At 45.2% G+C, this 18,792-nt stretch overlaps 1 protein-coding gene across 2 annotated transcripts in view; it reads right to left on the reverse strand.

Annotated features, from left to right (window-relative positions):
• The window catches only part of TRAK1 (trafficking kinesin protein 1), a 171,658-nt gene extending 155,185 nt beyond the window's left edge, over nucleotides 1-16,473 (reverse strand). The window contains exon 1 of one of the 2 annotated variants that reach the window (XM_045530941.1): nucleotides 16,457-16,473. The gene's annotated coding sequence lies outside the window, so the exon portion shown is untranslated. Of the gene's footprint in view, nucleotides 1-15,689; nucleotides 15,810-16,456 lie in introns of those variants that run through there. The other variant, XM_045530939.1, reaches the window with a different exon arrangement.
• Nucleotides 16,474-18,792: the final 2,319 nt, after the last annotated feature.

The following is an 18,792-nucleotide window of genomic DNA, read 5'->3' on the forward strand; positions in this document are numbered from 1 at the left end:
CGAGGGCTGGACGGTAGCCGGTAGCCAAGTCCACTGGCTCTTGCTCACACTGTTAAGGACATCTACTAAAGGCAGAGGGAAAGGCTAGAACAGTCACTGTGGCAAAGGCAGAAAGAGAAGCCTAGAGACACACAAAAGGACCCCTTGGCAGAGCCTGTGGCCCAACTGAAGTTGGTTTATAGGGTCATCATGCTGGGTGACAGGTGATTATGTGACTTCTCTTGGAGAGAAGCAGCTCTAGGAAGGCAGGTGCAGAGTTCTACCAGGTGCACAAGGAAGGACAATGGTGCTCAGTGATAAAAGTATGGGGTGGAGGGGGAGAAGGCAGAAACCTGGACGGGGCAAGGAATACATGCAGTAGGTTGGGAGAACTGACATTCCAAGAACAAGGTGGTTATGCTCAGGATTTCAGAGGTGAACAGGTAACTCTAGGAGATGACACAGTCCAGGTTGAGACCAAAGCAGAGGGTGAAGCAGGGCAGAGAATACCCCTGGAGAGAAGATGGTTAGGGTGCCAGGTGAGACATCAGAACCTAGCATGATGCAGCCAGCCAGGGGAAGGTGATCTGGAACCAAATACCCCAGTCTTCAAGGATGGAAGCAGACAGTCTGGAAACAGAAGGAAGAAGAAGAAGAAATACTGAAATGTCACCAGCCCCAAAGGGATGGAGCTCAGAGCTCCCCTTTATTGAGTACATGCATGTGCTGCCAAACGGCAAGAACAAGGCCGATCTGCACATATACTACCATATCTAATCCCCACATGCACGCTACACAGTCTTATTCTACAGATGGAAAGACTGAGGCTCAGGCTAAGTACTTTCCCAAGATCACAGAGCCTGAACACGCTGTGCCCAGAATTTGAGGTTTGGCTCCGCCCCACCACAGTGGCAGAGAGACAGAGTAGATTGCATTATTTATGCCCCAGCAATCACTCATCCCCATGCGAGAGCTCCCTAATTGCCACTCACACCCTTTCCAAGGAGGAGGGGGCAAGGCCGCCAGGCTGCAGGGTAATAAGGGGCCGGCTGTCCTCCTGAATGGCTCACTGTACTGGCTGAGATGGAGGCAGCGGTAATTACCTACAGCCCATTAAAAAGCACCCAGAATGTGATGTGCTAATAGCTCCAGAACAAACACATTAAAATATCAGTTTTTAAGGAAACACTGGCCCAGAATTTATACGTTTAAAAGGGCTGACTTGATCATAACTCAACAGGAAAAATCCCTTCCTTCCCACATTTCTAAACAAAGCAGCCAGTGTTTTAACTCCAGAGACAATGGAGTTTCATCGTAAGGAGTACAGCAGCCTACCGCACCTGTTTCAGGGGGTTAAAAAATGTTTGGTGCCATCATCTTGGGGCAAAAAAAAAAAAAAAAAAAACCTTAAGGAAATAAAAGATATAACAATAGTCTTGTAGCTAACATTAACACAAAAGTGGGCCTTCAATAATCTGGTGTTTATTTACTTGGATGTCAACAAGACATAGTGGAAAGGCCTGGAAGAGTTCAGAGGTCACGAAGACGGTTCTTCAGGTTGACACACTCTAGGTATGTTTGGGAAAAATCTTAGGGCTTCATACCGCACTTGGCAAGACTCAGCAGCCGTGAACAGCGCAGGGCGCTGGGCAGCCCCTCTGCACCGCACAGGGGACACAAGCCCCACGGCTGCTGCCCGGGAAGCAACAGCACGTTCTGGAACAACCAGCCGTGCCCCACTCATGCCCCACTCGTCCTCACACTGCAGTCCCAAACAAGCCCAGCTCTCATGGGGACTACTCTTTCCATATCCTACCAGAAAGCGCCATTCTTTTCTGTCCTCAAACACTTCAGATTCCAAGAGAACTGCACCTTCTAGATTCTTTACTGATAACCTCAGCCACTTACCCACCTGAAACACTGGCACCTGCTTCAGGAGGGATCCTGCTGAGCGTCCCTGACTCGGTCCCTCCTGGCCTGCAGGTGGAGGAGCCCATCCCCCACTCACTTCTCAGGAGACGTGGACCAGGTCGGGCTGTCTCCCCGACACTTTCCTCAAGGCCAGCAGCTTTGCAGGGTGCGAACTAATCTCAGATTGTTGAGGCCAGCAAGAGTGATAATGGTGAGCCTTGGATCAGCTGTTTAATCTTTTTATAATCTCCCTGGTCCCTGAGATGCTGATCCTTATGGGGGCGGGGGGACACGCTATCGCTCGCCTCACGAATAAAGTGGAAACGCATCTCTCTAATACGTAATAGGATCGTATTTAAAACAGGACATTTCAAATGAGGCAACCGCACCCAGACACGACCTAAGCAAATTTTACAACACATAACACTAGGTATTCTCGAATCTCTTTAAGAATCTTCAGAAAATTTTCAATTTTGAAAATTCAAATAGCTGAGGTTAACTACCATGGACTGCCACTGACACTGTGCTCTGAGGCACGTCACCCCTTTTGGTTTCTGTAATCTGCTCAACAGTTACCGCAGGCTCATTGATTTGGGATGAAGTTTGGGCTTTACCTTCTTCTGCGGAAACAAGTGATTTCTCAGCTACAAAAGAAAGGAACACTCTCGTTCCTCCTCACCCCCAGCCCTGGCTTGAGATGAGGATGCCCCCACTTATTTCTTTGATACTGGGAAAACTTTAACCCACGCAGTCCCTACTAACTGCCTGACCAACAAAATTACATATAACAACGATTTTTAACACCAGGGTTTTTAAATTATGTAAATGCTTCCTGACTTTAAAAATTCCATTCAGAATGCCTGTAAGATCCAGGCATCACCGGTGGCCTCTTCTATCCCCTGGTTCCTCACATGTCCTGACCGTCTACCCCTAAGGCATGGGGAGTCCTTGAGCCACACCCTCCTCCTCCAGCCTGTCCTGGTGCAAAACCCTCCCTTCTCTCCCTTGCCCACTCCTACCGCCCCTACCTTCCCTGGGGCTCCACAGGGCAGCTGGGGATCTGTTTAAAAAGCCAATGGATTTGCATCACTTCCCTGCAGCTTGCTCCATACTCAGAATCCTCCAGCAGCTACCAATCACACTCAAATTAAAATCTTAACTGCTAAAAGTGGCCAACAGGCCAGGGGATGTGGCCTTGCCCTGACCATCTTCCCGGCCTCATCCACGTCCCCTTTCCCCAGGGGCTCCCTGCACTCCAGCCACACTGGCGTCCTTGCAGAGGCCCGCCGCACTTGCCATTTAGTCTGCCTGGGAAGCTTTGCCTTCATGTGTTCCCATGGCTCATTCCCCATTATTCAGTCTCTGCTCGCCCATAACCTTCGCTGCCACCCCATCCTCTCCCCTAGTCACTACCTGGCATCACATCCGACATCTGTGACTCAGTTGTGTCTCTCTCACCTGCCCCCAGACATGGACTATCTCCTTTACTGTCTTATCTCAATGCCTGGCCCAGGGAAGCCACTCAACACATGCTTAGCAATCACTGATCTGTGTCTCCAGCTCCCCATTCTGCCAGAATCCCCTGCTTCCAACCAAAGGTCATTCTTACCTGCCGAAGACCTATGAAATCAGAACCAAGCATACATTTCTGGCACATGCATAAACCACTCAGCAATATTGGGATGCCACATGTAAACACGTGCCCAGACAGCCTGCAGCCACTTGTAATGGGAGGGCGGGGGGCCGCCTTTGCTTTATGATTCCCCTCCTTCACATAAATTAGGGAGATGAAAAATGGTTGTTCCTGGTTTTCTTTCCCAGTCTCTGAATTAGTAGAGAAATGAATGTGAATAATTAGTTGCCCAGTTCAGCACCTCTCTTCTCATACTAGTCTCACTGTATAGTTTAGGCTTTTAGCTTTTTAAAAAAACTTTTTTACAACTAAATTTTTTAAATCCAAAAGTACTTTTCATTTTTCTTTTGAAGAAAAATGCCCAGATGATAGAAACGTTTCTTAAAATGTACTTCTGGCAGTTGTGGCTATTATTAGAATAAGAAATGCTACTAATATATATGCACATATTATCTCGTTATTTTTGAGACAAAAATATAATCAGGTAATTAATTTTGTGTCATAGCCTCAAAATTAATGTAAATATATCAAAATACCAGCACTTTGAAATAAAACAGTAGGAAACTTCTATACTGCATCACTCTGAAATTTAAAAAGTATACAGTGAGGTTGTATCACATAAAAGCCCATTTCCTGTAGAAATTCAGTCCCTCAGAGCAATAATTTAAGTCAATGTGATATTGATCCCATGTTGTGATTCCAAACTGAGATGCAGGTAACTATACAAATGAAGGGAGAGGGAGGGGCCGCACGGAAGTTTACTGGAAAAGTTGATCAATGAGATCCAGGACAACAGCAGCAGGAGAGGAGATCAGCCAAACTCACTAGGCACAAATAATCAGTGCACAAAAATAATCAGCGTCCCTGGCTCATCAGTATGTTCAGGTTAAAGTGGTCCTACACAACAGCCACTCCTGTGCTACAGCAGTGACGAGGACAGTAAGCTAACCATGCAGTTCAAAATAGGCTCCTGTCAAAAATATATCCAGAATATGATGAGCCTTGGACTTACCCACACGCCTTACTCTTTCTGTGAAATGCCCAGGTTCATCTAAAATGGGCAAACCTTCATGTCCCACTATGTCCTCTTCTAGTTCCACACACCATTACATGAAAAGGGCCTCAAAGGTGAAAAGAAGTACAGAAAGGAGGGACAGGGAGAGTGAGAAAACTGAAAAGTAGAGAAAGGAGAGAGAGAGTTAGTGTGGGGGGTGGGGAAAAGGAAAGGATGAGAAAGAAAGAAGAGAAAAAGAAAGAAAGAAAACACAGAGAAACAGAAAAAGCGACAAAGACACAGGGAAAAAAACACAGGAGAAAGAAAAGGAAAAAGTTCATGGGAAAAAAAAACAGTGATGTGTTCCATGGAAAAGCTATTTGTTAGAGTCTTTTTTCCATGTACTGTATTATACCATATGTGGGAAGTGAGCAAGGCTGGAACTCCGCCTAAGAACATCTGCCAAGGACTTTAAAAGCCCTAATAATAGCACAGCTGGTGTCCCCAGCCTAATGAGCTCACCACCCACGTGACTGCTCCTTCCCGAGCAGCTCCTCAGAGAGGCGACAGCCAACAACAGCGACAGTCCCGCCCCCTACCCTCCCCCACATCCATGCTTTATTTCCTCCACCGCCTTCATTCTCCAGTTCCAGAAGCCACCCCCTCCCATTTTCCTGAACGAAGTTATTGTGATCCAGCAGTTCCTTTGAACATACACATTCTTAACATGAAAGGCAAATATCAGAAATAAAAGATGGGGACATCACTACAGATCTTATAGACATTAAAAGGGTAATAGTTTTACACCAATTAATTCAACAGCTAGAATAAAATGGACAGAGTCCTTAAAATATACAACTTACCAAAACTAAGGTAAGAAGAGGGAAGGATCTCAATAACTCTGTATCTAATTCAAAAATGGAATTCCCAATGAAAAACCTTTCCGCAATACAGGATACAGGCGCCTGCAGGAGCCCTGGGCAGGGGAGGAATGTCTGACAGGGAGACTTTCTCACTGACCAGGGCATGTTGCTAGGAAGAAACCAAGCTCAGCAGAATTGTTGGGGGTGGCGGGCAGTGCAAACAAAGAAGTGAGGTTTTCCAAGGTTGGGAAGTTTTAACCCTCTCTTGTATAATTTTTTGAAACTAATTCCCATCACAGTATACTTTTTAAAACACTCTAGCATTTTAAGAAACTGCGCCTTAGCATTAGGAAGGGGCAGGATTTTAGCTTTTAAGGGGAAGTCCAGCAGAAAGTGAGGAGACTCCTGTTGGCACTGGTGCCGTATCCATAGCAATTGTAAGAGGAGCTGAAAAATCTGGGATCTCTCACTCTCAGTCTGGGCAACACATCCTGACCTCTGGGAAGAGCCAAATGGATATGATATATGAGGCTTATTCACAGGGGAAAAACAGAGAAGGCCACATTTCAAAACTCAGCACTTGGTAACACACAATAGCATGATGTGTTTGTAAGCCTGCAGTATTGAGGCTAACAAATTACTAGATTCTATCCCTGTCTACCTGGTAATTATATCAACAGCAATCCCATGATTAGCTAAAAGCAGGACAATCATTAACTTTTCCTACTGTTGAACACTGTTACACCTTAAAACATAGTGTTTTATTCCTTGTTAATACCATAAATAAGCTATGTAAACACTGACAATTTCCTGCTTGGATTTATAACACCAATACTACTGTTGCCATAAGTTAAACAGTGCAAAATTCACAAAAATTCAAATACAACAATTACAGTATTTTGAGGACTATAATAAATACTTTTTATACATTATTCCCTTTTGTTGGATATATACTGAGAAGAATCCTCTCCAAGACACAACATAGCTTTATACAATCATAAAACACTGAAAGCATTAACATAATCAATTGCTATTTCAGTCTTTAGCCTTCCAACCTTGTCCTTTCTCTCTTTTTCGGTCACACATCCAGGTCAAGTCACTCTTTCTCCAGTCTGAGAGATTCCTCCTGGCTCCCCCTTCACGCCCACAACGGTGCCCTGCCAAGCCATATGGGAGCCAGAGGCAAAATGAAAAACCAGTAATACTGATCCTGCCTCTAATTAAAACTTTGTTATTTTGTTCATCATATATTTTTTGCATTTATAGTTTTTAAAGTAGTGAATTAAAATAGTATTTATCTTGATTACTGAGTTTTTACCCTCCCTTAAATTTTGTACCCTAGGCAAGTACCTCAGTGGCTTCACCCCAGTCCAGGCCCCTTGCCCACAATAATAACAATACACCCTGGGCAAACCAAGGAAAGGAAGAATAAATACCCAGGCTTCATTAACTACTCCAAAGACTGGGCAATGGCTGCCTTAAGGATCATCTACAAGGCTATGTGGGGGCATGTGTACATAGCACAGCGAAATTCTGTGGAACAAATACTTCATATCATGTTGCATTACCATCTGAGAGCTGACAAATTAACTAGAACCTTTTATCTAACACAGTGAGCTCCATTAATTTTTACTTACAAACACACATGATACTGTCAATACCGCTCGCAGATAAGCACTAATCTGACCTCTGCCAACATAGGACAATTGTGCCTGTTTTTAAATTTCATGTAAATGGAATCACACAGTGTGTACTTTTGCATCTAGTCTCTTTTGCTCAACATTTTGTCTGCAACATTTGTCCATTTGTGGCTCATATTAGAGCTTCACTTCTTTTTATTGTTAAGTAGTATTCCATTGTATGGTTATACCATAATTTATTTGTGGTCACCTCTTGATGCATATTTGGGTTTTTTCCAGTCTGTGCTAATCATGAGTAAAGCTGCTGTGAACTAAGGCCGTATCATTTCTGTCGAGTATAAGCCCAGGAGGGGACCACTGGACCATAACGCATACGTTCAGCTTTAGGAAATATTAAGTTTTCCAAGTGGTTGTTCTTCTTTGGATGTAGTACATTAGCCTTCTGGTTGTTCCACATCCTCACTAGCACTTGGTATTGTCAGATTTCTTATTTTATCTATTCTCAGGGGGGCTGCAGAGGTATCTGCTAAAACAAGGAATTTTCATGTCTCTCCAATTTTACCGTGATTCTATGACTCCAATAGTATAAACTGTAAAACCTCAAGTAAGATGTATAAGAATCACAAGAAAGTACAGTAAAATCTTTAATTCAGAGCTCACTAATTTCATAAACACATAAATATGAACACCCATGAGACAGATGATCTTGGCAAGGAAACCTGCACATATGTTTATAAAGCTAAGCCAGTATCTCTTCAGAAAAACAGATAACCAAGTTATACAATTACAAGTATTTGCACACCTACTATGTATAAACAAACTCAAAGGACATTTTAGCCCTTATCTCACTTGGCCTCTCAAAGCAGAGTAACCCTGTGAACCCCACCCTTCACCATAAGAACAGTCTCTCCTCCGGCTGGTCATTCCTCTGTGAGTTCTTCTACACGTGACAGCACTACTGTCTACACAGGGCCCCAAACCCTAACCTCAAACTCAGATCTCTCTTCCAAGTGTCAGGCCCAGATGTCTCAGTGCCCTAAACATCTCCACTTGGAAATCTCACTAGCACATCAAACCCAACCCATTCAAAACAGGACCCTCCAGGTCCTCGGCCCTGGGACAGCTCAGTTACAGTAGCCCAGAAACCTCAGCCTCGTCCCTGACTCCGCCCCCTCCGTAACCCTACCACCACCTTCTCAACAAGCAAGCCTTACCTCCTAAACATCGTTCAAGCCCACCCACGTCTTTCCAACCACACCACCAGTCACTACCCCAGTTGTAGTCACCACCCTGAGTCAAGCCGGAGCTTCCATGGCAGGTCTCAGTTGCTGTGGAGGTGGGTGAGGTCTAGGATCACACACTGGCCTGGGACATGTTTACCAAGATGAAGTGGGCCACCTCTCCTGTTCATACCCTGCCCTGCCATGGGCCTTCTCTCTGGAAAATTTACAAAGTGCATTCCTTTTCTGCCCTACTGACCAAATGTGGATGCAACTTCTGAGTTTGTGAGGGCAATTCTCAAACCTCCTTGAGGTTATCACTCTTTGCCATGCTGCCTCTTGCCAAATAGAGAATTCAGGATACTATAAAGAATAAAAATCTGCTTATAAGATAACAAGACGTCCAGGAATATTGATTTTCTTTACCCTCAAATGAGCATCATTTCTCTTCTAACATGAAGAGACCTAGCCCAGCTAAAAGTTTTTCAAGTTAGCATGCAACAGTTGTGAAAACGTTCCACTCGTGCTAATTTCTTTTATTAACACAAAATCCTTTCCTATCTTTCAACTACAGTATAAATACATCTACTGTTTCAGTCAACATTGTAGTCTATTTTGCCAATGACTTGTCACACCTTTTATTCAATGTTGTAATATAACATTCTGCTTGTTTTCTCAAATAGAATGATGTTTTCTCAAATATATAACACCAAACTGCATTTCTTCCACAAGAAAACTTTTTGTCCCTGTGTCCAAATATCAAGTCCAAAGGGATTTTTCTAATACCTTGGGACCATTGTAAAGTTAACCCTTTCTCCTCAAAATCAAAGCAGGGAAGTTAGTTGTCAGCTGAGCAAAAACCATAGCCCTCATGAATGCCTTAGGCCACAGGGGTATTCTTATTAGTGCCAAATCGATGAAGGCCGGCACATCCCCCACAGGGCGTGCTCCAAAATTATTTGTGGATGGATGGGTCATAAGGAGTTCAATAACAACAACAATAATAACGGTTAACACAAAATGCTTCCTCTGAGCCAAGCATAGGTACTAATTCATGTAATCCTCTTAATAACTATATGAGGTTATCACATAAAGTAATGATTCAGGGACTGGCTGTTACAAACAGGACTTTTTTGCTGAGTTCAGCACATCTAAGCATCAATCCTACAGGGGAAAAAAGGAACATGGCTTCAAACACATCAATGGTGTGCTACGTTTTATCCAGACTGTTAAATCTCAAGGTCTTTATTTTTTAACTAATGAATGAAAGCAAAGCTACACCTCACTCAGGTACATAAAGCAGAATTGTACAATTCCCATAGTAGTCAGCATTTTACTGAAAGCATATTCAATATACAAAAGTTAGAATGAAATACTCACTGTCAGGGTGATACTCTCTCCTCTCTGAAAGCCAGTAAACCAACTGTCTCAGGAATTCTGCACCCAAATGTAGCACTCACAGACGTAGTACCAGTGAGTCATACACATAACAAATGTGCTCATTTCCCCCTCTCCACCTTTCCTCTAGATCATTATAGTGCTATTGCTGAATCATAGGTTTGGTTTTTTATTTGTTTAGTGTTTTTAATTCCCTGGTACAAAGCTTACCAATCTCAGCTTTAATATGAAAAGAATCAGCCTGCCTCTTTAGTGTAAGCAACCTCCAATTTTCTTCCCAGGTTTGAAATTCCGCAGTGCAGGCAAGGCCCGTATCTTTGGACCTCTCATTTAATAAAAAATGGCCCTTGATAGCATAAAACTGTGTTGCCAGATCTCTTCAAATATCAGACCACCAAACACCCTAACTCAAAGTCCAATAGGCAAACCAAATTTACTGTTAGAAGCCCATATTCAGACTCATAAAATGTACTGTCGTACTGAGTAAACTTACTTTCTTCTGGAAGTCTCATGTACCACATCCAAAGAACCACTACCACTTGGAATACTTACTAAAGCCAAACATATACCTTATGACCCAGAGAACCTCTCATGGGCATATACTCAACAGAAATGATACTTATAGATTTAGTTCATAGCAGCTTTACTCATGATTACGCTAAACTATTAACAGAAAAAAAAACTTAATGTCCATCAACAGGTGAGCATATAAACAAATTATGGTAGAGCCATACAATGGAATACCGCTCAGCAATGAAAAGGAATGATGCACTCATATGTGCAACAAATGGATGAATGTTGCTGACAAAATGTTGAGCGAAGAGACCAGACACAAAAGTACACACTGTGGTTCCATTTACATGAAGTTCAAAAATAGGCACAATTAACCTATGTTGACAGAGTTCAGACTAGTGGTTACCTACCGACAGGTATCAACAGTACAAGGTGTGCATGCAGGTAAAACTTAGTGGAGCTAAATATGTAAGATAATAAAAAGTTATAGTTAACCTGTCAACTCTTAGATGACAATGCAACATGATGTAAAGTATTTGTTCCACACAAAATTTGTTCCACACAAGTATTTGTCCTCTTCTCACTGCTGTTCTCCACCCAGCACGTGGCTACTTGGCTCTGCCATGAATCTGGACTCTCAATCCCTTTGGCATGAACAGCTGAGCCACCTCCAGTCACTCACTCCAGGACTTTCTCATCACACTGAGGACAATCAATGCTCCTGATCTCCAAGAAATGTTCCCCAATGGTCCCCAGAAAAACATAAATTCAAGGGTGGTTTCTGCACTCAAGGTTTAAATTCCTGACTCAATGATTCAGGTGAAACCAAACCACTTCTAACATTACAGGGAGATATTTTATTTGGGGCCATATCCCAAACTGGAAGTTATTTGATAGGGAGGCAAGCCTGCACTGGATAATATCTGTTCTATTTTTTATACAACTTAAAAACTGAGAGTTCACAGAATGTTAGCATCAAAAAAATACTGACCCACAGAATATGTCGTTGATGTTAACGAACTGCCTGGAAGAACTTTTTGATTTTAGCAAAACAACCAGAGGAACTGATGGAGAACTTCTTAAATTCCACAGTTTCCCACATGCATAAATGCTTTCTCTCTCCAAACCTAGAAAGAGAAGGAAGAAAAAAGATCCTATCCCTACTATAATTAATACCCATTTTAAATGACATAAACTTTCATCTGTCTAATGGAATGTAGGATGTGCTAATAGCCAATCTGTATGAACATAAGTCAGCAGACAGTGGCAGTTTTTAATCAACATAATCATGTCATCTAGTATTTAAGTCTAGTCATTAAAAAGGAGTGCAATAAGAGTGAAGTGCTCTGAATGGTATGCTAAAGAGATAATTTTCAGAAAATGTCAAGCCACTTAATCCACATGTTCAGTTATTTGCAACTAATTTTTAAAAGGAAAAAAATACTTTATAGTCTCCTGAATACCCACAGAATGGTTTTACTTAACATTCAAATCCCGATAATTTACATTCTAGTGGTTCCTTTATTTACTAAGATACCTATTTCCCCTCAATATTGGGGCATCCTTTTCAGATGTTAATGCAAAATCCATTTCCTCTGGGTAGATTATTTTCTGCTTTTGAATGTCCTGGTATATTATAAAGTCTAGAACTAGCAGAGAGTCTGGAAATACTCTAGCTCCAAGATTCTCAAACTGGTTTACATGTACTTACACCGAAGGGGAGCCCCGAGAACCCCAGGGAAAACAAGGCGCATCATCCTCAAGCACTCTGTGACTCAGACAGCAATTTAAAGCATTTTTATATTAAAACAAGATGAGGCCGGTCACAGCGGCTCACACCTGTAATCCCAGCACTTTGGGAGGCCGAGGAGGGAGGCTCTCTTGAGGCCAGGAGTTCCAGACCAGTCTGGGTAACATAGGGAGAACCCCACCTCTACAAAAAATTTTTTTAAAAATTAGCCAAAGGTGGTGGCGGGTGCCTGCAGTCCTGGCCCAGGACTTGCGACTGGGGAGGCAGAGGCAACAGGATCACTTAAGCACAGGGGTTCGAGGCTGTAGTGAGCTATGATTGCACCATGGCACTCTACCCTTAGCAACAGAGTAAGACCTTATCTGTAAAAAAATGTTTTTTAATTCAAAGTTTTTTTTTTTTAAATCCAGATGAATCCTGCACTCTATTCTTCATCAAAGGAACAATTGAGCTAACACTGAAAAGTATAGGCTTGTGCTGGAAACATCACAATGAGCTCTCAAGTCACCCTTTCCAGGGTTCCTTTGCCCCGAAGGTTATGGGGCAAGTTTAAGAAGCATCAATATAAAAGGCTGTGAGTAGCCACCTGAGAAGTCATTGACATTTGTTAGTCTTCATCGAAGGGATTTAGTGCTTCTCAGAAAAGCTCTGACCACTAAACAGGTGAGGCTGAGAGCAGGCCCTCCTAGAATGCTGGACCGGAAGTCCGAACAAGAACTTTAAGAGCTCCCCTTCCACCCTACTCTACCCTCTTCCACTTCAGGTGCACTATTAACAATCACATAATTAAATGAGTTTCTCAATGAATGACACCACACAGGTTTGAATAAAACATACATCAAAGCCTTTATTTAAGCAGCTGCACATGGTTTGGTGCATGTAGCTCAGAGACATCCAGATTTACACATATGCTATTTTTTTTTTTTTTTTTGAGACAGAGTCTCACATCTATTGGCCAGGCTAGAGTGCCGTGGCATCAGCCTAGCTCACAGCAACCCCAAACTCCTGGGCTCAAGCGATCCTCTTGCCTCAGCCTCCCAAGTAGCTGGGACTACAGGCATGCGCCACCATGCCCAGCTAATTTTTTATATATATTTTTAGTTGTCTAGCTAATTTCCTTCAATTTTTTTTGGTAGAGACGGGGTCTCGGTCTTGCTCAGGCTGGTCTCGAACTCCTGAGCTCAAATGATCCACCCGCCTCGGCCTCCCAGAGTGCTGGGATTACGGGGGTGAGCCACCGCGCCTGGCCACACATATGCTATTACTTACTATCTCTTCACTAAAACTTTGAACTTTTCAACACTGAAAGTGGCCTCCATTTGGATACACCTAAGAAGGCAAGTCAGAATAGGGAACGTTTGTTCAGAAAGAAGAGGAAAAAAGAGGGGTGAGGAGCCAGAAAACCCATTCAATAGTGTATCTCTATCCAACAGACACTAACCCAAAACTATAAAATAAAATCTAAGAGCCCACATAAGCCCTGGGGTTCATGTGGAAACAGTTCTCCCCCTAACATCTCCATTTTCTACAAGGAGCATCCTTTTGTCCTCTCCCACAAAAATCACTGTGCATACCAAACGCAGATGAGTTATATAGATCAGGGTCCATTTTCTAAACCAAGGGTCACAGAATCATACATTTGAAGAAGCTGGTCATTGTAACATCACCCCCACGTTTATCAAACTTCCCAACCATATAGCATTAAACTGCAGCAAGCACAAAAGGCTTTACTGAATAGCTAGCTGCAACCCTCAGTGAGTTTAAATGAACTCTTCACCCTCCAATGCCTTTCTCACTTGAGCACTAAAAGAGAAAAAAAGAACTGTCCCTTGTAGGAAAAGTGGCCACCTCCCTGCTTGCCCTCTTTGCCTCTCTTATGAGTTATATAGTGCAACAGAACAATCACATCTATGAAACCACCAACAGCTCATGGAGAAGAGAAAGCCCAAAGTCTCTTCTCCACCTTGGAAGCACTTGGTCAAGATGAGGCCAGATGGTTAATTCAAGAATCATCTAACAATCACAGAGGTCAACCCACTACATGCAAGGTCAGAGGCAGAGGCTCAGAATGCAATGACAGAAAAAGAGTCCACTTCAGAAGGCAAACCTTAAGATGCTGTTAGTTTGGAAACCAAAAGTTTAGGAACTCCTTTCAATGCGAATAATGCTCTATTATTTTCCAAGCCTTTTTACATTATTTGATTTGACCCTCACAATAAACCTATAAAAAGCTAATTACTACTTTAATATCTACTTTATTATCTCTGTTGGGGCTCAAAAAGGTTACCAAATCACAAACCTAATCATGCTGGAATGAGACCTGAAAATCCTTCTACATCATTGTGTCAAACTTTTACAAATACTTTCATTTAAAATACTGTCTCTTTAAACCTTACAACAGCCCAATTAGGCTTGGGGGTTTTGTAGTGGAAGGGGTAACAAAAAGATAAATCCCAGAGAGGGGAGAGCCAGGTCAGGTTAAATAAGGTCACACAGCCAACAGCAAGCCAGAGAGAGAGACTGGAATTTGAATCCAAGTTGCCCACTCTAAGGTCAGTGATCTTCTTAACTCACCAGAGAGAAGGAGCAGAAGCAATACAGCTAGGGTGGAAACACCCTCAACCAAGTGCTGGGAATGGGAAACTGGTCCCTGGGGTATCAAACAGGAAACAGCTGGTGCTGAGGCCAAGCTCAAACTCTTGCCAAACCTGCTGCACTCAGACAAGGGCTTTCTAACCAGCTCACCATGGTGGTGGGGTAGGTGCCATCTGTCACCCCAGGTCCAACTCTCTGAACCTACCAGTCAAGCTCCCTGCCTGTCATCCCCTCCACTCAAACTTGAGAGACCCTCCCCAGTGCAGACTGCAGGGCAGAACAGCACCCAGTCTGACCACCTCCCTCTTTGCTGCTCTTGTTCTTGTAGTTGGAAATTGGAAAGGGCCCTGGAACTATTAGTTTCCCTGTGGTTACTTCCCAGATAACCAAAAGACCCTGCAGGAAAATGTACCAATCCTGGCTACACACTGGCAGATAATATTGACAACGCTTACACATTTGTTTGAAGCAAAGTTCTGGTGAAGCATATGAGGAAAAAAAAATCAGAGGCTTAAACATTCATACTTTGGGAGGCTCTCAAAGTGGAAGCTAATTAGTGTCTGAACAAGTGGAGCGAAGGGCTCTAAAACAGGGAGGTTTAACAGGGACTCAGGGCCAGCCCCAAAAGCAGGCGGACAAGTGACATCTTCCCTAGGCACAACTTTACAAAAGAAGAGACAATACATTTCATTTTATTTGTTTTTACCTGCAAGAGGTTGACCTTGGAGATTAGAAATGAATTTAAAATCTCATGTGAAAAAAGTGACAAAGTGAACTTGTTAACTCTCAGGATGGAAAGGGGAGCTTTAAAAGGCATCTGTCTGGTCCCAGACACGCTCAGACGTCATTTTCATTAAGTTTTGCGGGAGAGTGGGAATCGGGGTGCTGTCCGCGCTCTGGCCTGGCTCAGCTCCAGGCTCTTTGAAGGTCGCCTCACTGTCACCTCGGAGTGCCAGAGCCCGGAATCCAGGCCAAGCAGCGTGGCCGACACGGTGCCCAAAGGGCACCTTTTTGGGTCCCCAGGGCCTCCTGCAGGTGCGGCTGATGCAGGAGCGCTCTACACCCGGGGTCCCCGCGCCCGGCCACTCCCGCCGCCACTCTACCGCGCGCCGACGCTCCCGGAACACTCCTGTCCTTCCCCCTCCCCCGGGCCTGAGGCGCCGGGGGCTCGAGCCAGCGGACCCCCGGCTTACCCGCAACAGGCGCACGGAGCGCGGCCCTGGAGCAGGCGCGGTCCCGGGGTCTCCGGCGCGGGGCTGGCCCGGCGCTCCGCTCTCCCGACCGCCTCCTCCGCCCGGTCCCCGCAGCCCGGCGGCCCCGCTTCCCTGCGCTGCAGCCGGCCGGGCGGCCCCGGGCACCCGCGGCGGGGCTCCGCTTCGGCGCCGCGTCCTCCTGCTGCGCGCCCGCCCGGCGACCGGGGCGCTCCCGGGCTCGGGGTCCGGGGTTCCGGGACGCGGAGGTCGTGTGAGTGCCGGAGACTCTTGGGGGCGCTGGGGCTGCGCGCGGTCCCTCTCCGGGGGCGCCTGGCTCGCGCCGCGCGGGCGTCACGGGCAGGGGGTGCGCGGGGGCGGCGGGCGCGGGGGCGCCGGGGCGGCGGGCGGGGGCGCGACTGCGGACGCGGGCGCTGATGCGGGCGCCTCGGCGCGGCCTCTCGCCATGGCTCCCCGCGGGCGGGCGCTTCGCGCCTCCCCTCCGCGCTGCCGTCACTGCCCGACGCGCGCCGAGCCCTCCCCTCCGCCGGCTCCGCCCGCCGCCGCCTCGCGCCGCCACCTGCGGGCGGCCCTCCAGGATGCCCGCCGGGCGCGTCCGCGCCGCCCGAAGCCGCGCCCCTCCTGCCTCTCAGGCCGCCGCCCTCGGGCCGCACCTGCAATTTTACCGCCGCCGCCGGGTATGGAGAAGGACCTGGGAAATACTTGGATCGGAAAAAGCTTATCACATCCCTCCACGAGCGCTTATTTACTTTTAGCACTTCTCGGTGGCCTTCCAGTGTCAGTCTAAGGGAAGGATGGGGCTCCGCAGCCCTGTCCCGCGCTCCTGGGCTGTTTGTCGTGAACACCGGGGAAGTCCAGGCGTTTCGTCCCTTCAGGGAAGGCTGTCTTCCAGGAAAGCAGCCCTTAGGCTTAAACGGAGGGAGGCTGGAGCCGGGTTAGCGGGGACAATGGAACCAGTAGTCTGAGCAAAATGACACCGAGGGGTGACGCGGAGAAGGACAAAAAGGGGGATCAGGAAACGATCCAGGAAGTAAGCGCTCACAGGCCACTCTATTATGCAAATACTTGTGGACGGTTTAACGGGGAACTACCCACATGAGCTCATTTCCAACTGAGGCTGCTGAGTCTACTTCTTTGGCCTAGTCTTTGCTCAGAGGTCATAGAGGACATTGGGAGGACTTGGAGAAGACTCAGACTAGAACCAAAGGGGCAAGGAAACTAAATCCTACAAAACCTGGTTTCTGATACTGGCAGAAGACTTGAAGAGATCATCTCATGTATGATAAAGATTGGTTCAGGCAAGAATGATCACTCGATGCTAACTCTAGGGGGGGTGTTATTGGGGAGCAGATATTTGCCTGGGTTAATGTGTCTCCCCATAGATGGTTTAGACCTATCAGTAGCAAGAGGGAAATCTTAACTATATAAAGGGCCAGGAAGACAGCACCTTGACCAGGTGATCAAAATTAACATCAGCAGTGAGAGCAGATGGAGATCGTGTCCACATCACCTGTGGAGAATGAGTAACCTGGCTCTAATGATGATGAAACATCTATTAAAAGGGGGCAGGAGCGATATTCTTCAAAAATGTCAGTGTCATTAAAGTCAAAAGAAAGCTTGGCAAATGTTAGCCTAAAGGGTGCTAAAGAGTCAAAACAGCTAAATGCCATACCTGATCCTAGACTGGAGGACAGGAAATGTTATAATGGACGTTCCAAATTACAAAAGCAGAATCCATATGGTAGATTAAAGTATTGGATCAATGTTAAATTTACTGATGTTGATAACTTGTGCTATGGTTATGTACAAGAATATCAGGAAATAACACTGAAGTATCATGAAAGGGGAAAGGATCATGATGTATGCAACTTAGCTTTGAGTGATTTAGGTGGGAAAAGCATCTTGATAGGCAAAAATGATATCAGTGAATCTGTCTGTGCACAAGGTGTACTGCAACATTTCATAAGTGTGAACTTGTTTCCAAATAAAAAGATTCTGAAAAACCATCAAGTGGAGGAGTGAGGTGGGTGAGAGGAAGGCAGGGCTGTGGTTATAAAAGGGCAACACAAGGGATCCTTGTGGTTTTGGAACTGTTAAGTATCTTGATTGTAGTGGTGCAGGTGATAAAATTATACAGAACTTAATACATACAAAAATGAGTATAAGTAAAGCTGGAGAAATCTGAATAAGATAGGTGAATTGCATCAATGTCAATATCCTAGTTATGATATCATGCTAAAGTTTTGCAAAATGTAATCTTTGGGAGAAACTAGGCAAGGTGTATTACTTCTTACAACTGAATGTGAATCTACAATTATCTCAATCAAAATTTCAATTGCAAAAGAAATCATCATGTATCTACCATGTTTGTCTATAAATGGGCATGGCTGCCTGGGAGCATGCAGGAGCAAGTAAGCTGGACCTGTCTCATCGTGGATCTTGAATAGATATGGTGCTGTTACCAACAGCGAAGGAGTTTAAGTAAAAAAACTATTTGAAGTATAATTGACATATCAGTTACCTTCCAATTATGTAACTTCAGAATCCTAGAGCTGGGAGTTCTTTGAGATCATCTAGTCCAACCTTGTCATTTTCAGGAAACTGTGGGCAGATAAGTAGTGCATGACCACAGGAGCATCAAATTAGTGGTAGACCCATAAGTACAACTCTTGTCTGCTGAATATATCCAACTCTCTTTGCACCTTCACCAGCTCCCTGTCACTGCCTATATCCGTGAGATTCAGTCAAGGCTGGTACAGAATTTCGAAGTCATTCATTCATTGGAGTCCCTGACTATCCTGTGGTGCCAGGTGACAGATATGTGGATACCGCCCCTGATGAGAAGGGGCTGGTTTCCCTCTCCCACTCCCAGCTGGAAGGAAGCAGGTGGCAGCCGGGGCCCCAGTGAGTGCCCCAGCTGTGGGCCTGGCCAAGCTCTCATGAGCTACTTGGAGTAGCTGCTGACCGGCTGCCACTGGAAGCCAACAGTACAGGGACCTGGGAGAGAAGCAGGACAGGTACACGGAAGAAAAACCAGTAATTGCCCCAGCGGGTCCTAGCCTTATCCAATATCAGAGGTCTCTGT

The sequence above is a fragment of the Lemur catta genome, chromosome 18 (assembly GCF_020740605.2).
Source record: "Lemur catta isolate mLemCat1 chromosome 18, mLemCat1.pri, whole genome shotgun sequence".
Classification (NCBI taxonomy): domain Eukaryota; kingdom Metazoa; phylum Chordata; class Mammalia; order Primates; family Lemuridae; genus Lemur; species Lemur catta.